This window comes from Vipera ursinii (assembly GCF_947247035.1).
Source record: "Vipera ursinii genome assembly, chromosome: 1".
Taxonomy (NCBI): domain Eukaryota; kingdom Metazoa; phylum Chordata; class Lepidosauria; order Squamata; family Viperidae; genus Vipera; species Vipera ursinii.
In genome coordinates this window covers 278,397,042-278,421,817 of record NC_139512.1, presented here as the reverse complement: position 1 = coordinate 278,421,817, position 24,776 = coordinate 278,397,042, and the positions used below count along the sequence as shown (strand labels likewise).

The following is a 24,776-nucleotide window of genomic DNA, read 5'->3' as shown; positions in this document are numbered from 1 at the left end:
CACCACAGCAGGTTAAATTTGTACAAATGGGTACAAATTTTTCCATGAGTAGTAAGGGTAACACTTTTCAAATCTGGTGATTAAAAGACATGTAAACATGAGTAATATCAGTTTAACATGACATTGCCACTTTTTTTCAATGAAAGAATGATAACCACATGACCATGATTTGCTACTGCCCTTCCACATTCTCCATTAACTCTGCTTGTCGCAAGCCAGTTGGGAAACATGGAAATGGCAATTCTTTGTCTACAGCAGGGGTGTCAAACTCAATTTCATTGAGGGCCGCATCAGCATTGCGGTTGCCCTCAGGGGTCAGGGTGGGCGTGGCCTACTGGGTGGGCGTGGCCAACTCTACATCGTTTGCATCAAGGGTGCCTATGGGGGCCTGGGCAGGAGTGGGACAGATCTGAGGGTCTCTGGCAGAAGGAGGGTCTCTGGGCCAGGGCCAAGGCAGTGGAGGCCGTTCTCTCACTGTTTCCAGGATGGCTTTGCAGGCCACATAAAACCACTTCGTGGGCCGGATCCGGCCCCCAGGCCTTGTGTTTGACATGTCTGGTCTACAGGATGCTGCAGAGCTTGTAAATGCAAGGATCGGTTGTTGTTGTTTTCTAGTGTCATAACTTTGAATGGTTGCTAAACAAGGCATTAATCAAGGAGTGACTACCTGTACATGTTTTCAAAAGTAACTAAGTAACATGGGCACTTATTTACCTTTTCTACAATTTGATTGTTGGTCTTCTGCTCTTCCTTCATTCTTCTTCATTCATAGTATGCATATGCTGTGCATTCAGTTGCATAGTACTTACATTTAAAAAAATATTGCCACAGTATTATGATATTAGTAATGAAAATGATGCAGAAACCAGGAAGTGTCTGTGGCCTGAGACTTCTTGTGGGTACATGTCATCAGATCTAAAAACCATTTTTTACCATTATTTCACAAATATAAATAAATGTGTCCCCGTTTAGGAGTTTCTCTCAGGAAGAGTTACACATGTTTTTACAGTAATTTAGATATGGTAGTGAAGTACATATTATTTCCTGCTGCTCCAACCTCTTTCATTATCATGACTGACAATAATATTCCAACTAGGTTGATGAACAGTATTCTGGAAGAAAGAGCAATGATTCTATCATTTTACCTTTACATGATTCTTCTTGCCTTTCAATACCCCAGAAATCTGGCAGCTGTTATATTAGCTAATGAGTTTGATTATTATTGAATATTATTTCATTTCAGCAGTATAGAATTAGATGCAATGTATTTCTCAGCAATTCTGCTAGGCATGACCTTGACTTCTTATAATTAACAATCAACACCTTTAAGTTATTAATATCATACGCTGCAGCTTTTACTTTCATATGGAATGAAGAATTTGGTAAACAAAAAAAGATAGAAGGCTGTACTGTCCTTTACTGCTTTTTCACAGTATAAAAATAAATATATTGTGTCTTGGGTTGCAAATATTCTGACACTGTTGCGATCTCAAGCACTATGTTTTACAGCATACTCAAGGCTACACCTCTCCTCTCTGTTTTATTTTGGTTACTGTCAGTTAAAGGTGCCCTTCACACAACTGCAAAGACTTGTATAGTGATTTCCAGACTTCAGTCCTCTTCTATCAGCCCTTCACTGACTTAAGTTTCATCTAACTGTGATATATGGTAAATATTGTCCTTGACAAGGAAAGTACTGGCTGCTATTTCTGTGCATTGATTGAACATATTAGATATATATTTATGCATTTGAAACCTCAGGACCTAGTTGTACATCGATTAATAGCCAGGCACAAATTACGTAGAGTAATATACATGAGAATATCCAAGAATATTAAACCTCTAGTGAAGGAACCATTGTAAGTACTTTAATGATGATTAAATCTGGGAGACATGGACCTGTTCATACTTCTTATTCAATTTGAATAAGCATGTGACTCCCTCTGCATTATAGATAAATAGAAATTCCTACATCAATTTTATCAGTTCAGTGATATATATGCACAACCCTAGAGAATGGTCACCTTTTTCCTTGATCCATTAAATTTTATTTTTTGCCTGCTGATTTGTTTGCCTCTAGTTAAGTACTCTGCATGTTGATAAAACTATTAGAGTATAATCAAGTACATAAATAGAAAAAATAGAAAAACATAAATAGAAAAAAATATTTGTATAAATATATTAACAAATGCACAGTAAATTTAAATATAAATACAGTACATAGTAATCTTGATATGATCTTGAAAACTTGTTGTTGTTAGCTGCGAAGCCGTGTCCAACCCATCGCAACCATATGGACAACATTCCTCCAGGCCTTCCTGTCCTCTACCATCTTCTGGAGTCCATTTAAGCTCACGCCTACTGCTTCAGTGACTCCATCCAGCCACCTCATTCTCTGTCGTCCCTTTCTTCTATTGCCCTCAATCTTTCCCAGCATTAGGCTCTTCTCCAGTGAGTCTTTCCTTCTCATTAGGTGGCTAAAGTATTTGAGTTTTAGCTTCAAAATCTGGCGTTCTAAAGAGCAGTCAGGGTTGATCTCCTCTAGGACTGACCGGTTTGATCGCCTTGCCGTCCAAGGGACTCGCAGGAGTCTTCTCCAGCAACATAGTTCAAAGGCCTCAATTCTTTGGCGCTCAGCCTTTTTTATGGTCCAGCTTTCACTGCCATACATTGCAACTGGGAAGACCATAGCCTTGACTATACACACTTTTGTTGACAGGGTGATGTCTCTGTTTTTTTAGTGTGCTGTCTAGATTTGCCATGGCTTTCATCCTGAGGAGCAAGCATCTTTTAATTTCTTGGCTACAGTCCCCATCTGCAGTGATCTAGGAGCCCAGGAAAATAAAATTTGTCACTACCTCCATTTCTTCCCCATCTATTTGCCAGGAATTGAGAGGGCCGGATGCCATGATCTTGGTTTTTTTAATGTTAAGTTTCAACCCAACTTTTGCACTCTCCTTCTTTACCCGCAGCAAGAGGCTCTTTAGTTCTTCTTCACTTTCTGCCATTAGAGTGGTATCATCTGCATATCTTAGGTTGCTGATATTTCTTCCGGCAATCTTAATTCCAACTTTTGATTCATCTAGCCCTGCCTTTCTCATTACGTGCTCTGCATATAAGTTAGGCAGGGCGACAGTATAAAGCCTTGCCGGACTCCTTTCCCAATTTTGAACCAATCAGTGGTTCCGTGTCCAGTTCTCACTGTTGCTTCTTGGCCCACATATAGGTTTCTCAAGAGACAAATAAGATGGTCTGGTACGCCCATTTCTTTAAGAACTTGCCACAGTTTGTTATGATCCACACAATCAAAGGCTTTAGCATAGTCAATGAAGCAGAAGTAGATGTTTTTCTGGAACTCTCTAGCTTTCTCCATGATCCAGCGTATGTTGGCAATTTGATCTCTAGTTCCTCTGCCTCTTCGAAATCCTCCCTGTACCTCTAGTAGTTCTCGATCTACATACTGCTGGAGTCTAGCTTGTAGGACCACCTCATTGTGATTATCAGGGACATTAAGCTCATTCTTGTATAGTTCTTCTGTGTAATTTTGCCACCTCTTCTTAATCTCTTCTGCCTCTGTTAGGTCCCTGCCATTTTGGTCCTTTATCATGCCCATTTTTGCATGAAACGTTCCCTTCATCTCCAATTTTTTTGAAAAGATCTCTGGTCCTCCCTATTCTATTGTTTTCTTCTATTTCTTTGCACTGTTCATTTAAGAAGGCATTCTTATCTCTTCTAGCTATTCTCTGGAATTCTGCATTCAATTGGGCGTATCTTTCTTTTTCTCCCTTGCCTTTCACTTCCCTCCTTTCCTCAGTTATTTGCAAAGCTTCCTCAGACAGCCATTTTGCTTTCTTGCCTTTCTTTTTCTTTGGGATGGTTTTGGTTGCTACCTGTTGTACAATGTTGCAAACCCCTGTCCATAGTTCTTCAGGCACTCTGTCTATCAGATCTAATTCCTTAAATCTGTTTGTCACCTCTACTGTATATTCAACAGGGATATGATTTAATTCACACCTGAGTGGCCAAGCGCTTTTCCCTACTTTCTTCAGTTTAAGCCTAAACTTTGCAACGAGAAGCTCATGGTCTGAGCCACAGTCAGCTCCTGGTCTTGTTTTTACTGACTGTATAGAGCTTCTCCATCTTTGGCTGAAGAGCATATAGTCAATCTGATTTCTGTGTTGACCGTCTGGTGATGTCCATGTGTAGAGCTGTCTTTTGGGTTGTTGGAAAAGAGTGTTTGCTATGACCATCGTATTCTCTTGACAAAATTCTATCAGCCTGTGCCCTGCTTCATTTTGTACTCCAAGGCCAAATTTGCCTGTTATTCTAGTTATCTTTTGGCTTTAGCATTCCAATCCCCCATGATGAAAAGAACATCATTTTTGGTGTTAGTTCTATAATGTGTTGTAGGGCTTCATAGAACTGGTTAATTTCATCCTCTTCAGCACCGGTGGTTGGGGCATAGACTTGGACTACTGTGATATTGAATGGTTTGCCTTGGATTCGAACTGAGATCATTCTGTCATTTTGAGGATTGTATCCCAGTATTGTTTTTCCTACTCTTTTATTGACTATGAAGGCTACTCCATTTCTTCTGAGGGATTCTTGCCCGCAATAGTATACCTGATGGTCGTCTGAATTCAATTCACCCATTCCTGTCCATTTTAGTTCGCTGATACCTAAGATGTCGATGTTCAGTCTTGTCATCTCTTGTTTGACCACGTCCAGCTTTCCTTGATTCATGGATCTTACATTCCAGGTTCCTATAGAGAAAGAATCTTTACAGCATCGGACTTTTCTTTCACCACCAGACACATCCACAGCTGAGCGTCCTTTCAGCTTTGGCCCAGTCGCTTCATTCTTTCTGGCGCTACTAGTACTAGCCCTCTGCTCCTCCCCAGTAGCATATTGGACGCCTTCCGACCTGAGGGGCTCATCTTCCAGCGTCATATCGTTTTGCCTTTTGGTACTGTCCATGGGGTTTTCATGGCAAAGATACTGGAGTGGGTTGCCATTTCCTTCTCCAGTGGATCACATTTTGTCAGAACTCTCTGCTATGACCTTTCCGTCTTGGGTGGCCCTGCACGGCATAGCTCATAGCTTCATTGAATTACGCAAGCCCCTTCGCCACGACAAGGCAGTAATCCATGAAGGGGCTTGAAAACTTAGGAAGCTACTAATCACATTCACTTAATTAATCCCTTAATCAATTACTATAGCATTATGATAATATGATGGTAATAATGCAACAGTTTCCCTTTCTCTCTTTCTCTGCTGGTTAAAGCAGCTACTGAAGAAACAATGAAAATTCTGCTTATACCACTGTTGCAGAAGAATTCACCTGTTGTTCAGTTTTTAACAGAAAATCTTGGCTTCAGGAACATAGGAAAGGGCTGAGGCACTTGATGTATATCAATAACAACAACAACAACAACAACAACTTATCTGGGTGAAACCCACTTCAAATCTTCCTCTTTTAGTTTCTCTCATACATCTGAATTTACACAATGTGTTTTGCTGAATGTCTTATTTGTGTTCATGATTTTATCCACATTGAGTAACTTGCCAAATAGTGAATTCCAGTGCATCAATAGCATTCCAGTCTACCACTTCTGCAGGAATAACAGAATAACAGAGTTGGAAGGGACCTTGGAGGTCATCTAGTCCAACCCCCTGCTCAGGAAGGAAACCCTATACCATTTCAGACAAATGGCTGTCCAGTCTCTTCTTAAAAACTTCCAGTGTTGGAGCATTCACAGCTTTTGGAGGCAGGTTGTTCCACTGGTTAATTGTTCTAACTGTCATCTTGTGATGACCATTCCTATGTTCAAGTGTTTGCCCTGCCATTGATCTCCCCTTTTGAAGTTAGACTTTCCTATTCTCCTGCTGATTCCATTGTGAGCCAAGTTAATACAGTTTGGTAGCCTGCCATGTAGTTGGCTCTTATTTTCTATTAATCTCTTCCTGTTTCTATGAGGTGGCTTCTTATCTTTGTAGTCATCAATTCCTTGTTCTTTGCCATTTGCTCTCCTGTTAAAGGTTATGACATTTGTTCCTTGTGATTTCACTTATTCTTTTTTTCTCTGTTGCCCTTAGGGTTTTTTAAATTTATATTTAAGGGCCAGTAAAAAATGTTTTTCTTTTCCTCTTAAACAGCTCACAAGCTTGGTAGTTAAGGTGCTCAAGCTTTGTGATCAGAATCCACATATTTTTGAATGAATCCTCTTAACTTGAGCTTATTCTTGAGACCGTATTTGACACATTATTCCTTCCAGTTTCATTTCAATATCCACTTTTATCTTTAATTCAGAGCCTTTCTTCATTCTTTATTAATATTTTCTACAATAACAGCTTGTAATTTTAACTGATAACCTGTGTTTCAGCTCATGCAATGTCAGGAAAATGGATCTTACAATATTCTCTTTGGTCAAGGAATTTTGCTCATCAAAAAGAAAAGTGACTTCCCTGGTGAATGTTCAATGTTAATCATAAGTATTTTTTATTTTAAATGTATCATAAGCATTACTACATCATGATCATGTGTGAAAGAGGGAAGGAGACTGTATGCTATTATCAACATGCATTCTGTCTATATGTACTGTGGGGAGAATACAGTTTGGAAGGGCCCTTGTTGAGTATAAAGGCATCCCTTTCAAAGTAATATTAGTTTGTCTCTTCTGATGTAGGTTTGCCGAAGGATTCATCCCAGCATGTGGTACCCCGGTGCCTTTTGTCTTTGACTATTTTGAGCAGGGAAATATAAATATTATACTGCCTGGGGCCTAAGATGTTATCATAACTTTTATAGCTAAAGCAATTTAAATAAAATGGATGTGTATAGTTTATTTGTGTTAGCATGACCTTCAACAAAGCCTATTTTTCTGCACTGGGTTTTCTTGCCAAGACTACAGCTGATTGGCTATTAGTAGGGTTGGGGGGACTTCCTCAAATTAATTCCTACAGAGGCACCTTATTTGTGTGATGCCATTACTCGTGCATATAATAATTTTTGAATTGTACCCTTTAGCTATGAACTCTGCACCCTGTTCTCTTATGTGCAATTCATGTAATTACTAATAGTAGTATTTGCTTTTTATGTCTGCGTGGATAACTCAAAGTGTAAATAGGATGCTTGCTACAGTATCATATATCTTTCATTTTCATTCCATATTAAGCCACATATTAATTGTGTCCCAGTAACTAAATGATCTGGCTACTTGATTGTGTTTACACAAATGCACATTCAATGGCAATCTAAAGTTATGGATTGTTTAAATTTAGGGTAGAAAGATCTCATGGTCTACCATTCATATCTTCATGGAATATCAACATTTCATTGTACACTGCCCAGAAATGTGATAATGGGGGGGGGGGGAGGAGAGAGAGAGATTTCCTTTTCCATCTTGACACTTTCTGAAAAGATTTTAAAATAGTTTACGGTTGAGCTATGATTTCAAAATCAGCTTGGTTAAGCTGTCCATATTTTTTTCACCCTGTTTTATTACTAGTATATCACACAGAGGCAAAGTGCCAGATTACATTCTGGTAAACATGTCATTGGTAATGAAACTTGATGTGTACAATTGAGATAGAAAATGTCTTTATATGTTGCAAAAAGCAATGATTTAACTGGGTTAAGAATCTCAGCAGATGCCAGATGCAGAACTTTTCACAGAATCTTAATTTAAAAACGAGTGTGAAATCTTCAATAAGATTATCCAGCCTAAAGCTCTAGTGATATATAAGGTATACCTCCTGAAGTTCCAGTTCTGCCTCTGGAATCCATCTAGAATGTGTAAGTTGCCACTACATTACTCTTCACTGTAAGTTTCAATCTGATAGAGAATTAAATAATAATATAAACTGCTATTAAGTTAATTTTAGTGTGAGTGCTCATCCACTTCTTTCTGAAACTCTATGTGTCCCACCCAACCTGTATATTCCTTCTGTTTAGGACAGAAATTAACATTTTATATGTGTGCTTGAAAAACAACATGATTGTTTGCCAGGATTAATTTGGTTTAATATAAAATTCTACTGCAGAACCATATTTCCAGTGCCCGAAAACCTGGCAAGTAAAGCATCTAACTAAGATGTACATAGCATTGATGACTACCTAAATTAAAAGAATTTCTGTAAGAAAAGTTTTGAATTGGTTTCGTATTTACACATTTATTGTTTTCACTGACAGTTATTAAAATTTATACTTGCAAAAAAAACACCTACATATTGGAAAAGAAAAATTCTTTCTTTAGTGTTCTTTTAGTTGATCAGTAGAATGCCATACAATGGTCTTATGGTAGAGTGTTTTCCCGAAAATAAGACCGGGTCTTACTTTTTTTTTTTGCCTCCAAAAGAGGCAGCAGGTCTTATTTTCAGGGGATGTCTTACTCACCTTTGGCACCGACAGCCGGTCCACTTCTTCTGGGGCCAAAGGAGCAGCTTCATTCTGCAGCTGCATTCTGGCTGCATTTTGCAGTCCAGCCTTTCCGGAAGGCCTATGCATCCGAGTACTGAGCTATGGATTCAATCCTTAGCTTGGTCCCCAGCTGTAGAGGTCTTGCAGAACCGAGCTATGGATTGAATCCACAGCTCATTTCTTGGCCTACAGTGGCCTTCCAGAAAGGACTGAGAAATGGAGGCCTGGCTACAGAAGATGCCACAGAAGAAGTGGCCCAGCAAGGAGAGGCCTGGCTGCAAGGTAAGTGGGTGCGGGGCATGTTGGGCAGCTCCACACCACCACCCCTGCCCTAGCTTGATTTTTAAGTGTGTGACTCACCCCAAAACTAGGGCTTATTTTTGGGATAGGGCTTATATTAGGCCCACCCCCAAAAATCAAGTTAGGGATTATTTTGGGGTAGGCCTTACTTCCGGGGAAACAGGGCACTTGTATGAATGCAGAACTTTCCAATGTGAATGAATAAAGAAGTCCCAAAGAAAATGTCCCTCTGAGCTCAGTATAAACATAAAACATAAAAGAAATCTTACCTACAACTAAAAATCTTAACTACAACTAAAATTAACACTGTATTTTAAAATAAAATTTTAATTGCACTTGTCAGTTTGTAGCAAGGAAGCTGCCAAAGCAAGTTCCAGAGGCATGAAATCATGTAATTTGACAATGACAGGTCACCAGCTAGATGCGGGTAACCATAAATGTATTCTCAGTCTCCTATAATGTTGTTTTAAGACAGGCATGTCAAACTGCCGGCCTGCGGGCAAGATGTGTCACTCCGAAACCGCGCCTACTCCATTGCCGACAATGGGGAAACAGTCATGATACTTCACGCGAGGTCACGTGACGTCGCAAGTTTGACATGCCTGTTTTAAGAGATGAAATGAAATATACCCTATTCTGTAAAATTGATACAAGACACTATTTAAACATTAAACACTCCTTTAGTAATGGATTAAGCAATATCAAGAGATGCTGGAAAGTTTATAACAATGGGCTTTATTCAACATTGTATAAATCCTTTTACTGATTGAATAAAACTGATCTTCTTAGCTTGGTAAGGATCCAGTCATCCCTTAGAAAAAAAGTTAACTTGAGAATGCTATAATATAGTCCAGAGGGTAGACAAGAAAAGAGATATAATCTAAAAACAATCCAAACTATATGGTATTAAAATCACATGAGCCATTAGCATGTTCACTTCCTCCTAACAGAGCAGTCTGGAAATGATTCAGTTTGCATCTGACAAAGCTCTTTTTATCCCAGGTATTTATCCTTTAAAAGCTTGTTGAACGTTCCAGATATGTACTTGTACTTGCCTTCCAATGATAAGCCTTTAATTTGAGGATGGAGAAATAAGTGAAAGGCACTTTTGAGAAACAGGTGGAAATTGCCTGCAGACGAAAGATTAGTGTCCAAATGTGGGGCTCCTTTGTTGTGCTACATCAAAAAATAGTTTGATGAATACTGTAAAAGTCTGGTTCACACAAGGCATTAATGCATCCTGACTGGGTTTTATTTGTGTATTGGATTGGAATGGAATGGAATGGAATGGAATGGAATGGAATGGAATGGAATGGAATGGAATAGAATAGAATAGAATAGAATAGAATAGAATAGAATAGAATAGAATAGAATAGAATAGAATAGAATAGAATAGAATAGAATAGAATAGAATAGAATATTATAACAACTTTATTGTCACTTTAAATGTACACAAATCAACATGCATTTAAATGAGATTTTGTTGCATATAGCTCTCAAAGGGTAACCATCTCCAATATACACTGCATAAACATGACAAAAAATAATAAAATAAATTATGCATTTATCTATATACACACACATATGTGGCCCAGAGAAACAACACAGTCTAGTTCGTACGTATAAAATATACATGGCGAGAAAAATGAATCTTGCAAATTTACCAGACGGATGGCATAGGGAACAAAGCTGTTACAGAATCTGGTACTCCTGCTAGAAATACTTCAAAACCTCCTCTCAAAGGGCAGCAACAGAAACAGACCGTGAAGTGGGTGTGTGGGGTCTCTAACAATGATTAGAGCTCTAACAATGCTTCAAGGAAAACCTGTCTGGCCAACAATCAACAATATAGCAATCAACAAAATACAGCAATAAAGAAGAAAACAATGCAGTAACAATTTTACATACAAAACAAGAGACAGAATTAAAACAATCCTAGTACAGTAAAAATACAACACAAATCACATCTGTATTGGCCTTATCGAACATCCCGATCTAATGCCTGGGATAAAATCTTCAAAGTCTTGAAAGCCTTCTGGAAGACTAAGAGGCTCGGGGGGGAAGGGGGGAACGCAGAGTGAATGCTATTCCATAGAGCAGACACCACAACAGAGAAAGCATATCATTCTATGCCAAAACAAACAAAAAAGCACATTACAGCTTTGGTGTGTAGCATGTAAATGGATGGAGCATAATCTGCCAAAGGGAATATCTGAATCATTCTTCAGCTGCACAGAGCTTTCTAATCCACCTGCCATGGTGGATTCATGATACAAAAAACAAATGTCCATTTATACAAAAATTTTAATGGCTGATTAAAAGCTGTTTCTAGTACAAACTGAAATAACTTGTATTATTTTTGAGCTGAATTAGCACACTAGGCCTATACTGAAATTTGTATGCTTCCCATTCCCCAAAATCTCAATTTCCAATGATGTTTACTATAGCTGGATACTGAATGCAGTTTAAATGACAGATGGCCCTTTTGCTTAGGAAAACATTCATTTGTCATTCATTCACTGAAAATGCCTCACATTAGGGGTTTGGGTGGGGTGAAAACATGGTTATGGGTTATATCCTTGCAGTTTAGATTGCTCAAGATATTTAAGTAACCTTAAGAGAGCTTTTTTAAAAAAAACAATATTTCTTGCATTTTAAGTCAGCACTTTAGCTAAAACTAGACTAATAGGAGGGAGATGTATAGTTTTGTTAAGCATCTCCCTGTTGAATATCTCAATGACGTCTGTGAGAGGGAACTTCTTCCAAATATAAACATTTGCCTTTCTGGAGATGCCAACTGTGGGGAGCCAGCTGTTGCATAGATATAATTTCAAGTAATGCTGTGCCAAAAATCTATCCTACATTTCGGTTCCTCAAACTTTTTCTTACCCTTCAGAATAGACTTTTAATTTCTGTTGTTTTGTTTTACTCTTAAGATTCTTCAGAATTGATTTTAAATTCTTCTGGGTAGCGTTTCTGAGGTTATCTCCTTGACAGTGGACACAGGGAACAGCTGCTTTTCATGTTGTTTTCTTTAATGCATCCTTCCATTATCTTGAAATTTCTTGTGACGCCGGTATTCCCAGTCTGAAAAAAAAGTCAATGGGAGGACTTTCCCTTATTATGTCTTCACTAGGAATTTAACTGAGATGTGAAAACTCAGAACGCTGCTGGAAAGGTTATTGTACAATGAAAGACACATTTCTTTGCACAGCTGTTTTGTCTCTGTGCAAGTACAAGAATGCCATACTCCATCTATGAGGTTTTTTTTCCCTAGGATACTCTTGTTTTCTAAATAAATTTTTTTAAAGCAAATGATCTTACATCAAATTGAACAGGAACCAATAATTTCAAATGGTCAGTTTGCAACAGATGATAGAGTCTAACACAGGGGTGTCAAACTCAATTTCATTGAGAGCCGCATCAGCATTGCGGTTGCCCTCAAGGGGCCGGGTGGGTATGGCCAGGGTGGGCGTGGCCTACTGGGTGGGCGTGGCTAGAGTGTGTATGGCCTACTGGGTGGGCGTGGCCAGCTCTACATCGGTCGCATCAAGGGTGCTTATGGGGGCCTTGGCAGGAGTGGGACAGATCTGAGGGTCTCTGGCAGAAGGAGGGTCTCTGGGCCAGGGCCAAGGCAGTGGGGGCCGTTCCCTCACTGTTTCCAGGATGGCTTTGCGGGCCACATGAAACCACTTCGCGGGCCGGATCCGGCCCCCGGGCCTTGTGTTTGACATGTCTGGTCTAACATGATAGTATTTTTAAATTTCAGAGGCTTCAGCCTTAGGACCAGGAATCCTCATTATTTCAGAAAGAAATTATTTAGCTCAATGATGTCACTACACACAATGTTAATCAAAGATTTTGGTAATTCTTCTGCAAAAATGAGAACAATTCTTATACATGCATCTGACAGGAAATATAAATCATTTGATTCCCTGTAAACCTTAAGCATAGTTAATTTAATTAGGTGTTGCAGATCTGCAGCTTGAAAAATCCCTGTTCCAAACTAGAAATTAGCAAGGAGATGCCCTGGATAATTTCTTCAGTATGTACCAGTCTTTCTGACCCTTTTTTAATTAAAAGCAATTAAAACAAAAGCAGCAACTTCCAAAGCAAAAAATGTCAATCTTTAACATCGTCTTTATTTTCTCTTGGGCCTCATATAGCAATAGCAATAGCACTTAGAATTATATACCGCTTCACAGTGCTTTGCAGCCCTCTCTAAGTGGTTTACAGAGTCAGCACATTGCCCCCAACAATCTGGGTCCTCATTTTACCGACCTCGGAAGGATGAAAAGCTTGACTCAAGGATGAGTCAACCTTGAACCGGTGAGACTTGAACTGCCAAACTGCAGTTTGGCAGTACTGCAGTCAGCATAGGTAGCCTGCAGTACTGCATTCTAACCATTGCGCCACCATGGCTCATATATACATTATAAAGCATTGTTAGGAATAGGAAAATGGTGGCTAAATGCAAGCCAATATTTTGTTAGAATGGGAGCTTCCTGCTTGGAACTAGAAAAAGAAATCAATAGAGACCATCTCAGGAAGCTAGACTAGAGGTCCCCACCCCTAATCCATGGACCAACACTGGGCCGCAGCATGCCAGAAACCGGGCCATGTAAACACGCAAAGCCCCATCCGTGGGTTGCAGGCAGAAACTACACATCCTCCAGTCTGCAGAAAAACCTCTCTCCATGGAACTGGTCCTTGTTGCCCAAAAGGTTTGGGGCCGCTGACAGTGTCATAGTAAGCAACCTTAGTAAGTTTGTCTTTTGGGAAAATAGTTGCTAGGGGCTGGCAGCCAGTTTACAAAATGCAAAGTTTCCAAGTTTCCAAGTATCTCCCATTGGTTAAAATAGTTGGTACTATTTTCTCAGAATTCAAAATCTGTCCACCAGTCCAAATATTGCTTACTTCTGGTTTAATGAGAATCTAGCAATTGTATTTATCCAATCATTTTAGCTCAGCATTAATATTATTTTAATGTATTTAATTCAGACAAATGTTCCCTATCTGTTGCAGGTATAAGGTGATCTGATTTCCAGTTCATTGTGGTAAATGCACACGGTATTTTAAATTCAGTGGGCTATGTTGAAAACCTTACAAATCATCATTAACCTTCCTTTGTTTTTCTTAGATGAGAAATATCCTTTGGAAAGACAAAAAGACAAAACTCTCCACTCACATCTAAAGTCTACTATCTAAGATCCTAAATTACTCCGTGCCATTTTAATTCATTCCATTGCATTCTACACCATGTTCATTGCATAAATTAAAATATCCCCTTATTCCCATTAGTGAAGGACATCATCTCATTGAGACACTCTGGACGATCCTCTGGAGGATCAGTTTTTGCAATATTTTTCTGTGTCAACTGCTAAATGAAAAACTGGCTTTCGAAAAGAAAGATTACTTATTAATTAATTAAACTCCCTCAGAGATAGAAGGTAAAATGCTTAAATTATTACATTATCATATGATTCAGTTATGTTCTCTGTGGATTCCAATTAATAAACATTTCCAGAAACAAATATATTTTTCCTCTTCTTCTCTTTGAAGTACTGTATTGTTTAAAAGAAAAGGGGTAAAATCCTTAGATAGCATGGGGTATTAATAATCTAGGCATATCTTTTTCTATATCCCGAGATAATTTTTAAAAACCTATTTCCTACAGCTTACTGTCTCACTGAAATTCTCAAATAACTTCATTAATTAGTATATATATATATATATATATATATATATATATATATATATATATATATATATATACACACACACACACATACATATGTATATGTATATTTCTATCAAAGGCATTCAGGTTAACTAAAAGAATACTGGATATATTCAGCCTAACCAAAATAAGCAGGAAGATCATTCCCAAAGTCAAAGAAACAAGATAATGTGCAATGCAACGCAATAAATCTATACTCTGTAGTCTAAAAATATACAAGAAAAAAATTAGGAATTGGTTAAATTGTACTGTTTGTTTTTTTATATTTCCTATTTTTACTCCATCTCCCTCACGTAATCCTAACTATTCTCATTACAGTAATGGTCCTCAAATTAAATTTATTTTGTGTTATATTCTCTTCTTATTATAAATCATTTTTATTGGACTTGCTAGACCAGCATAAATAGGGAGTACATAAATACATAGATACATACATATATATACATACATATAACAATAGCACCTAGACTTATATACCGCTTCAGTGCCTTACAGCCCTCGGTTTACAGAGGCAACATATTGACCCCCAACAATCTGGGTCCTCATCTTACTGACCTTGGAAGGCTGGAAGGCTGAGTCAACTTTGAGCTTTTTGAGACTTGAACTGCCAAACTGCTGACAGCTGGCAGTCAGCAGAAGTAGCCTGCACTCCTGCATTCTAACCACTGCACCACCAGTGCTCTATCACTGTGTGGGTGTTAGTAGTAGCAGGCTATATCTGTTTAACAAACTGCAGAGTATAATGAACTTGGGGCTCATTAGGTGCTGCTTCACAGAACCTGGAAATATCTGTTGTAGTACGATTGAAGAGCAACTAAGATGATCAAAGGCCTGGAGGCTAAAACATATGAAGAACGGCTGCGAGACTTGGGTTTGGCTAGTCTAAAGAAAAGAAGAAATAGGGGAGACATGATAGCAGTGTTCCAGTATCTGAGGGAGTGCCACAAGAAAGAGGGGGTCAGTTTACTCACCAGAGCACTAGAGGGAAGGATGAGAAACAATGGTTGGAAACTGGTCAAGGAGAGAAGCAACCTAGAATTAAGGAGAAAATTCCTGATAGTGAGGACAATCAAGCAGTGAAACAGCTTACCCCCCAGAAATCATGGGCGCTCCAGCACTGGAGATTTTTAAGAAGAAACTAGACAACCACCTGACTGAAATGGTATAGGTTCTCTGCTTGAGCAGGGGGCTGGACTAGAAGACTTCCAAGGTCCCTTCCAGGTCTATTGTAATCAAGGGTTGGAATCTGAAAGCAGCTGGAAAATGTAGAATTTCCCTCTTTACCCTGGGTATTTATGTAAGGATGCTAAGATAAGAGTAGTAGCCATCTCATCTATATAAAGTAGTACATGTAGTAGCCATCTCATCTATTAAAGAATTTAAGGATGGCAGATGAGCTATACGTTTTCAGCATATATGTATCTGTGAATGTACTCATAAAGGAACATTTAAGTGCACTCATAATGGACTTTTTTTTTAAAAAATTCCAATATGCTTAGGCCACAAATACAATATTATATAATATCTTAAGATTGTCATGAGCTGAACAGAAGAAGAAGAATTGAAACAGCATTTCTAGAAGTGATGTTTGAAATCCTCTATAATATTTATTTATTAATACATAAGCAGAATGGAAAGGTGGGAATTTCATGATACAGCATAAATTCTATTTTTCCACTGGATTTCAAAAAAGCCTCTATAATAGCTAACTGCCAGTTCATTATAATTCAGCTTTCAGCTTCCCTCTTCTCAATCTTCTGTCTCTTACTATTTTCACAGATCAGCTGTCCATTCAAAAATTATAAACTGTTTTAACAACTCTGGACTTTTTTTCAAAACTTTTTTCAAAATCAAGCAATTAACCAATTCTTTTACCGCTATGGAATGCTGTATTTGTTTACATTATTTTGAACCTGCAATCAAATTAAGTATAAGTGAAGGCGATCATTGTACCACTTAACACCATATCTCTGTGAATGTTTCTTCACAAAACTTCATCTGCCTATTTTGAAACTGATCAGTTGGCACTATGACAGGTTAAATATCAAAAAGCAACTGGATTCTATCTATCTATCTATCTATCTATCTATCTATCTATCTATCTATCTCATCATCAAACAATCAGCAAAATGTCCATAAAGGTTGAAAACCCTTTATGAATTCTTGATTTATAATGAAAAGTAGGGCATTTGCAGATACATTTCTTGCAATAATTTTATGCTAGCCCACTGAATGGCAGCTTCTGCTGTGCTGCAACTGTTGGCTTTTATGCCCCATGGTCTTTGAGTTACCTTTCAGTGCAAGTAGCTGTTGTATATCTTTGGCTTGTTACCAATGCAATATAGAATTAATTACACCATTTGTCACCAAATGTAGATTACTTTGTGGGAAAGCCTGTCACTTCTTTTGGAACAAGTAATATTTAAGGCATTTACAAGTTATACACAGGGTACTTGAAGTGCCTGCCAGGCATTTGTGGGATGATTAAATAGTAGGCTTAGTCACTAAGGAAACAAGGACTGGAGCTACTCATAGGTGGTTTTTGCTGATGAGTAACAAACAGTGGTGGGATTCAGCCGGTTTGCACCACCTCAGCAGAATCGGTAGCTAATTTTTTGTTGCCCAGGCCTAGAATGGACTTCTGGAAGCGGCATCCACACAGAGAACCGGTTGTTACCACATATTTGAATCCCACCATTGGTAACAAATATATATGTTAGGAAGTTATAATATATTCAAACAGGGTAACATATATTATGAAGTGAGCAACTGTAGTTTGTAAAAAATGAATTTTCCCTACTGTAATCATTGCTGTCCTTTGAGTGTGACAATAATGGCAGTGATACAGAGCCACAGTCATTAATTAGTAAATTGAAAGCTGTTAGGCATATGGTGATAGCCTATCTAGTTGGGTTGAAAATATATAAACTATGATGTTGTGTCTTTAAGATGTTAATTGGCTGATGGGTGTGTAAGTGTTCTCATGGCCATAAGAGGGAGCTAGGAGCGTAGCTTCTCTCTGCTCTCACTGTTTTTTCACTGTTAGTTACTCTGATACTGCTATTGTTGGTTTACTACTGTGTTAAACCTGAACAAGTGTGTTTTTGACCTCTGGACCGGTAAGAAGACTTTGTATTTGGATTACTACTTGGACTGTTACTATTGTGTATGACTTGGACTGTTTATTTTTGACCGTGCTTTGTTTTTCAACCACAAAGTAAAATATTTTTCTGTTTATCACAACTCAGTGTCTCTTGTGGTTACTGTGTGACTATTACTGCTCTCAGTACCCTTCATTGTCTGTGCAACTTCTTGTCAGCTCAAGGAGACCTCTGCACACTTACTGACATTTGGTTATGGGCCCAGGTCCGTACTGAGAGTTAATACACACAGTATTAGAGCTGAGTTTGTGCTACCTATCCAAATGGAAACAATGGCACAGGAACAGTTGTCAGGCATCTCCTGGATAACCCAATTAGATGGGACCAACTACGTTACATGCTCAACAAAGTGTTGCTTGCTGCTGCGCAAGGAAGGACTATGGGCTGTAGTTGATGACCCTCCAGATGTGACTGCTTGGGATCTAGAAGATGAGGATGATGCACAGAAGATAGCCAAGTTTAACCGTGACAGTGAAAAGGCTCTATGCATAATTGGACATCTCACTGGCTTTCCAATGCCACAGATTGTGTTATCCTTCTGGATTTATGAGGATTAGTACACTATGTTGCAGTGGGTTGCTTTCTCTATGGTTGGTTCCGGTGGTGGGATTCAAATATGTGAACAACCAGTTCTCTGTGTGGATGCCACTTCCAGAAGTCCATTTTGGGTCTGGGCAACAAAAACTTATCTACCGGTTCTACCAAAGTGGTGTGAACTGGCTGAATCCCACCACTGGTTGGTTCCAATGTTGGTGGGTGAGCTAGTTGAAGCTCTGGTACCACAGAGTTCAATGTTCTTGTCCTTCTGTTTAACATCTACATGATGTTGCTGGGGAAGATCATCTATTGATTTGGGGTTAGACAGCATCAGTGTGTGCATGTATCTGTTTACAATTATTAATGTAATGTATCTCTATTTAGCAGACTTCTGAGGCAATGGATATTTTTTGTGTAAACTGCATGAGCTTCTGAATATGTGTAAAATTCCATTTGTTATTTTCTGCATTTGTAACATTGCATCAAGCAGTTTACCTATGCATAAAATCCAACTTGGATTTAATAGTCTTTCCACTCCATCAGTCATCCCTTTGTCCTTTTAATCTATTAAATTGTTAACTATATTAACAAATGCACCAAAGAGTCTGTTCACTGTGGTTCCAGATGTAATATTGTGCGCAGCATTGTAGTAAGCCTTATTGGATCAAAGAGAGTATGCTTGAGAGTAGAAGAGGGCAAACCCTATAAACAAAGTGTGTCAGCAGATCAACAGTTGATGGGTTTTCCCCTTGTTTGCCAGAATTAAATGTGAGGAAGGGTCTGGGGGAGGGAAAACGCAGCATTTTCCAATTTTTCCAATGCCAATAAACATTGGAAAAAGCTAATTGGAATGTGTTTCATCCTGTCTCTGCGATTAGGAAAGGGCAATGCAAATAGATTTGTTTAATGATAGCTTTATAAATTTGTATTGTATGATTTATTGTATGATTGTATTGTTTGCCAATGTTTTATGATCAGCAGGGGCTTTAGTTTCCTCCTCATACTAGATTTTCTGCAAAATCTTAGCAATTTTGTTGTACACCCCTCCCCCAAAATACAATTTAAAGCTGGTGTAGTCAATGCAGTGTAATACCCTTCTCACCCACTTAATACTTTTTTTTAGATTAATTTTAAATTAGGTTAAAATTAAAGTTAATCTGGCAGTCTACAAATGAACAACTATACTGATTTCCAGAAATCCCTGCCTAGGCCACCATAAACAGTTACAAAATAATTCTAAATGATAATTAGGTTCTTGGTGTGCTAAGATATAATCAAAAAAATGAAAAACAACTTATGCTTATGGGGTAGCCTAGAAGAGTAGCTGAGAACGGTCTCACTAGTTGACTTTTTGATAAATGGGTGCTGAATGAATAGATTTGGAAGAGACTTTGGAGGTCTTCTAGTCCAGCCCTCTGCTCAAGCGGGAAACCCTATACCATTTCAGACAAATCATTGTCCAATATCTTCTCAAAAATCTCTAGTGTTGGAGCATCCACAACTTCTGGAGGCAAGCCGTTCCACTGATTACCGGTAATTGTTTTCACTGTCAGGAAATTTCTCCTTAGTTCTAGGTTGGTTCTCTCTTGGATTAGTTTCCATTCATTGCTTTTTGTCCTTCCTTCAGGTGCTTTGGAGAATAGGTTCATCTCCTCTTCTTAGTGGCAGCCCTTTAGATATTGGAATAGTGCTATGCTATCAGATATTGCTAATAGTGCTAGTCCTCACCGTGACAGAACGGACCTGCTCACTGTGGCAAGTACTTCATGAAAAATTAAACCTTTCTGTGAAAGCCATTTCTGACCATATCCATGACATAATCTGAAATTTCCAATTATATCAACCAGCCAAAAATGCTTGCCTGCCCAAAAAGATGTTTGTATGCTATGCCAGCATTTTTACTGTTTGCTCCAAAACTTGATCTCAGAAAACTTAGGCTATCCTACAACAGCCTCATTCATGTGTTGTATTTATGTTGCCAAGCGTAGATCTATCACATCCTCACTTCCTACATGATAATGTATGATTGCAGAAGTGGTGTGTATGGAAAGGTAACATCCAATTTTCAAAATTCCTGTCTAAAAAAATTTGGCAAATAAAGACTGTTTGTGAGTATCATAATTTTGGCTTTGTCAATTGGACCCAGACATGTAAAAATTAAATAAAACTATTACAAAACAAATAAAATCACTGCTTTTATAATTTACAATCCTGATCTTTATATTTTCTTCTAAGTGCAGGCTGCAATTGTTATCAATGCATGTTTTTCCCTTGGATAACTTTGAAAGGATAATTTCTAGTTTTCAGTTATTAACTTTGTTATCCTGCTTAAGTCTCTTGGCTGGAGCCATAATAATCTTATTTGAAGAGAGGGGAGGTTATAACATACAGTAATTGGCTAGAAATGCCAATTAATGGAATGGCAGTCATGCATTTTGGCACCTGCTTATAAATAGGAAATTTATTATAGTTCTTTTCACTTGCTGTGACTAAGCAGAGCCATCACTTTGAATGTGTATATGGTGTATATAAAATAGTTTTTTATAAAACAGAACTCAGTTACATCTTTAAGAGCATGAAATATTTCCCAGACACTTGGTACCTGCATAGTTTTCAGTACCTCTGTCCTGGACCTAGTTATTTGTCTTTTTTCAGGGGAGGGGGTAAATTAAATTGCCTCAATGTTTCAACCTTTCCTCATTAAGAGTATGCTCAACCTAACTGACTGTTTTGGAAGGTCTTTTTTGCTCTATAATCTACCATAATTGTCCCATGGCGGTGTGAAGTCTACCTAAGACACTGAATTCATTGCCCTAAGCCTTGATGCCTCTGAAGAACAGTTTCAGAATCAGCTCCTGTTTTGAGAGAAGTTATTTGCCCTGTAAATGTTACCCTTATAATGGCTAGACAGGACTGCTCCATCTTCTTTCCCTTCCCTTTACCCTTTCCCTTCACCCCATCTCCCTCATATTCTGATTTTCCTTTCTTGTGTTGGAAGAAGGAGAAAGAATGTGCATGTGTGTGTTTGTGTGTGAAGGAGAGAAGAGTTAGTATATGCAGATGGGAATCAATTTTGTAAATGGAATAACTTATTTTACAAGCAATTAATTTTAAATAGTGTTATTAATTCAGTTAATATATTTGTCCTGGTTCTGACCTTTTGGAGAAGAGTCTGTTTGCAGGGAGATAAGTGCATACAAGTAGGCACATACAAGAGGGTCACATACGCACATTTTGATGATGGGGGAGATGGTCACCTTCACCTGGAGTTGGCAATTTTAATTGATAAGGTTGGAAAACTAGGCATTGTACAGGATTTTTCTTTGTGTTTATATTTTTGTGTTTCTATTCTTCTTCAAGCTTTGTTGAATGCTATTTCTTGGAAAGCAAGAAATAGCCCCCATTGTTCCTGATTTCAGTTTAAAGACTTTTTTCTATAGTAATATAAAATAATTTGAGGGACACGGTGGCTCAGTGGGTTAGTACGCTGAGCTTGTCGATCAGATGGTTGGCAGTTTGGCGGGTCGAATCCCGGATGCCACGTAACAGAGTGAGCGCCTGTTACTCGTCCCAGCTTCTGCCAACCTAGCAGTTCGAAAGCACGTAAAAATGCAAGTAGAAAAATAGGGACCACTACGGTGGGAAGGTAACAGCGTTCCGTGCGCCTTTGGCGTCTAGTCATGCCGGCCACATGACCACAGAGACGTCCTCGGACAAGCGCTGGCTCTTCGGCTTTGAAACAGAGATGAGCACTGGCCCCTAGAGTCGGAAATGACTAGCACGCATGTGCAGGGGAACCTTTACCTTTTATAAAATAATTTAGAACCTGGGAGTGGTAGGGAAGAACCAGTAAGAGGGGAAGGAAAGAAGGAATGAGAGAATAAGGGACTTCGAAAAGCAAATTCACAGTCCAGAGATTGAAGCAAATGCAAGAAAGAAACCAAAATAACCCTCCACCTTATTTGATTAATATTATATGCAACAGAGAAACTGGTCAGGCTTTCAAGATTCTTATCATTATGTCCTACAGAACACTGTAACATTCCTGTAAACTTTGTGGTGTTTGCTTCTTGACCTGACCTATCTCAAAAGGTTAACAAGTGGGAATGAATGAAGCATGGAAAGTATTGCACTACTAGCTTGAAGTTTCCTGAAGAACTTCAAATCATATGGAAAAACAATAGCAGTGTAATGTCCTTTTAATTATGAAATATCCCCATAAAATATAATTTGAACTCTCCAACCTTCTTTATCAATTTATAATAAGTTTTTATAATACTACAACAAAATCCTTATTATTTATACAAATGAAGTTTGTTATATGTATCGAATGGTAATGAAATACACAAAAAGACATACATGTGTACAGTAGTTTAAAAATTTCCACGCCGGACTTATGGAATCATCTTCCGGTCGAGCTCCAGATGGCGCCTGACCTCCGCTCCTTCCGGCGCAATCTCAAAACCTACCTTTTTTAACAAGCTGGCCTGGCCTGATGGGATGGGGTTGGGTTTTATTAATCTGTTTTAATCTATTTTAATGTGTGTTAACTTATTCATGGGCATTTGTTTAATCGTTTTTTTAATTTTTGTATCTTGTTTTTTAATATGTATTGCCCTGTTCACCGCCCTGAGTCCTTCGGGAGAAGGGCGGTATACAAATAAAATTAATAAATAATAATAAATAAAATAAATAAATATCTATACAACACTGTGAGACATCTAAATAAAATTTCAAACTTCAGTATAGATTGTTCTCTTCTGGTAAATTTCCAGGTTTGAGTGAGTCCTTCATGAATTATCCATTCCTATCTTCATGGGTGTGGAGGGACATTGCACTGCATGGTGGGATCTTAAAATGGTAGGTCCCAAACCTCCATTGCCTTTTTAACTTTCTTATATTACCCCAGAACTGTGTTATATCAGGGAAGTTGAGGAAAATTAATAGGAGATTGAGAAGATATAGAAGCAGTTCCATGAACAGCCACTTAATGCTCGTTGGACTGAAATGCCAGTTCCTCTGCTATGGGTTTTGCCACATCAATACAGCTCTATCCCTCCAACAGCTTTGAAAGTGTCTCACATGGGAGAAAGGCTATAGCAAGCACCAGATTTGTATATTACAGTGCCAGAGGGTTGTTTCTTTGCCAAGATCTGTTAAATGCTTGTTCAAGTCTAAGGATCAGAATGCCCAAATAAGTCCTCAACAAATTGAAAACCTTCACAATCATCTAAAGTTCGTACATCATTTGTGACCTATGGACCAACAAACAGATAAGCAAGAATTTCTAAGATATGAACTGTCCATTTGTAAGTTTCCCATATTTTTGCCATTGTGGTCATTGTTATTTTTCTTTTCTTTTTTTAATCATTATGGAATGAAAAATGGGAAGTCTTGAAAATATTTTTCGGTAGCGCTAGCAGGTCTTCATAAAAAACACCCATATGAGGTGTTTCAAGAAGATTGACAATAATGGTAATCAACAGGGTGTTATGAAACTCTCAGTTTTCTCACTGTACCTAATAAATAACTCCAGAAGATTGGGGCAGCTGTTGCAGAACTAGAATAAATCAGGAATAAGAACACAAATCTGACAAAGCTTTGTATATGTTTTGGAAAAGTTAGAAGAAAGAACTATTCTAAACAGGACCACAGAGACACTACTAGGGTATTTTTTTTTCTCTGTGTTTTATCATTAAAATAATATGGTGATAAATGAATTTACTGAACAGTTCATTCAGTGAAAAATTATTTGCCTGAAAGTTTGTGCCTTGATATTTGTGATAAAAATGGATAATGAAATAGAGTTTAGTGCGGGAAATGCATTTTAGTGCTGTGATCTGTAACCCAGAAAGGTGCCAAAATGAGTGATTAATTTTGCAGTAATCAATTACCAGAAAAGCTGTTCATAGGAAATTTATTAAAAGGAAATTAAATAATGGAGGAGCTTCACTTACCGTTCTGACCATAAGCTAGACCTCAAGGCTAAAGGCAGAATCTTGACAAATGGCAGGAACAAATGATGGATGGAGACCACCAAGATACATTTTATAATGGATCTGCTGCAGATTTGATTTGGGGCTGTTTATTACTCAGATTTAAAACTCTCAAGAAGAGGGATTGTTTATTTGGTTCCTTTGTTTTAGTAAACTTAAAAAATGGATCATATTTTTGTGCAGGAACATGGTGCCTTAAAAAAAAACCCCAGAATAGGTACTTGCTTATTATTGGGCTTCATAGCAAAAAGAGATTTGAGATATGTAGGAATAATAAAAACCAGGAGTGTAATAAGTCATGAGTCAAAGACATGAAATCTCATTTCTTTGTTTGGAAGATTCAAAACATCACTGTAACTTTATATCAAACTTAGGACAAAGTGATGATGAGACAGGCTTTTTTTAAAAAATAGCAATATCACCTAAACTTATATGGTACCTTATAGTTCTCTCAGCAGTTTACAATATCAGAATATTGCCCTCAACAATCTGGGTCCTCATTTTACTGACCTCAGAAGGATGGAAGGCTGAGTCTACGTTGAGCCTTGTCAAGTTCGAACTCCAGACTGTGGGCAGAGTTAGCCTGCAATACCTCATTCTAACCACTACATCATCAGGGCTCC

The 24,776-nt window shown here is 38.2% G+C and overlaps 1 protein-coding gene and 1 long non-coding RNA gene across 4 annotated transcripts in view; one reads left to right on the top strand and one right to left on the bottom strand.

The window, feature by feature from the left end:
- LOC310646568 overlaps nucleotides 1-12,192 on the bottom strand; it is a 159,843-nt gene extending 147,651 nt beyond the window's left edge. Inside the window, exon 1 of the long non-coding RNA XR_014493720.1 lies at nucleotides 12,107-12,192. This is a non-coding gene — a long non-coding RNA (uncharacterized lncRNA). The remainder of the gene's footprint in view (nucleotides 1-12,106) is intronic.
- Nucleotides 1-24,776, top strand: part of PRKN (parkin RBR E3 ubiquitin protein ligase) — a 712,723-nt gene that overhangs the window by 523,489 nt on the left and 164,458 nt on the right. The gene's annotated exons all lie outside the window — the stretch shown is intronic.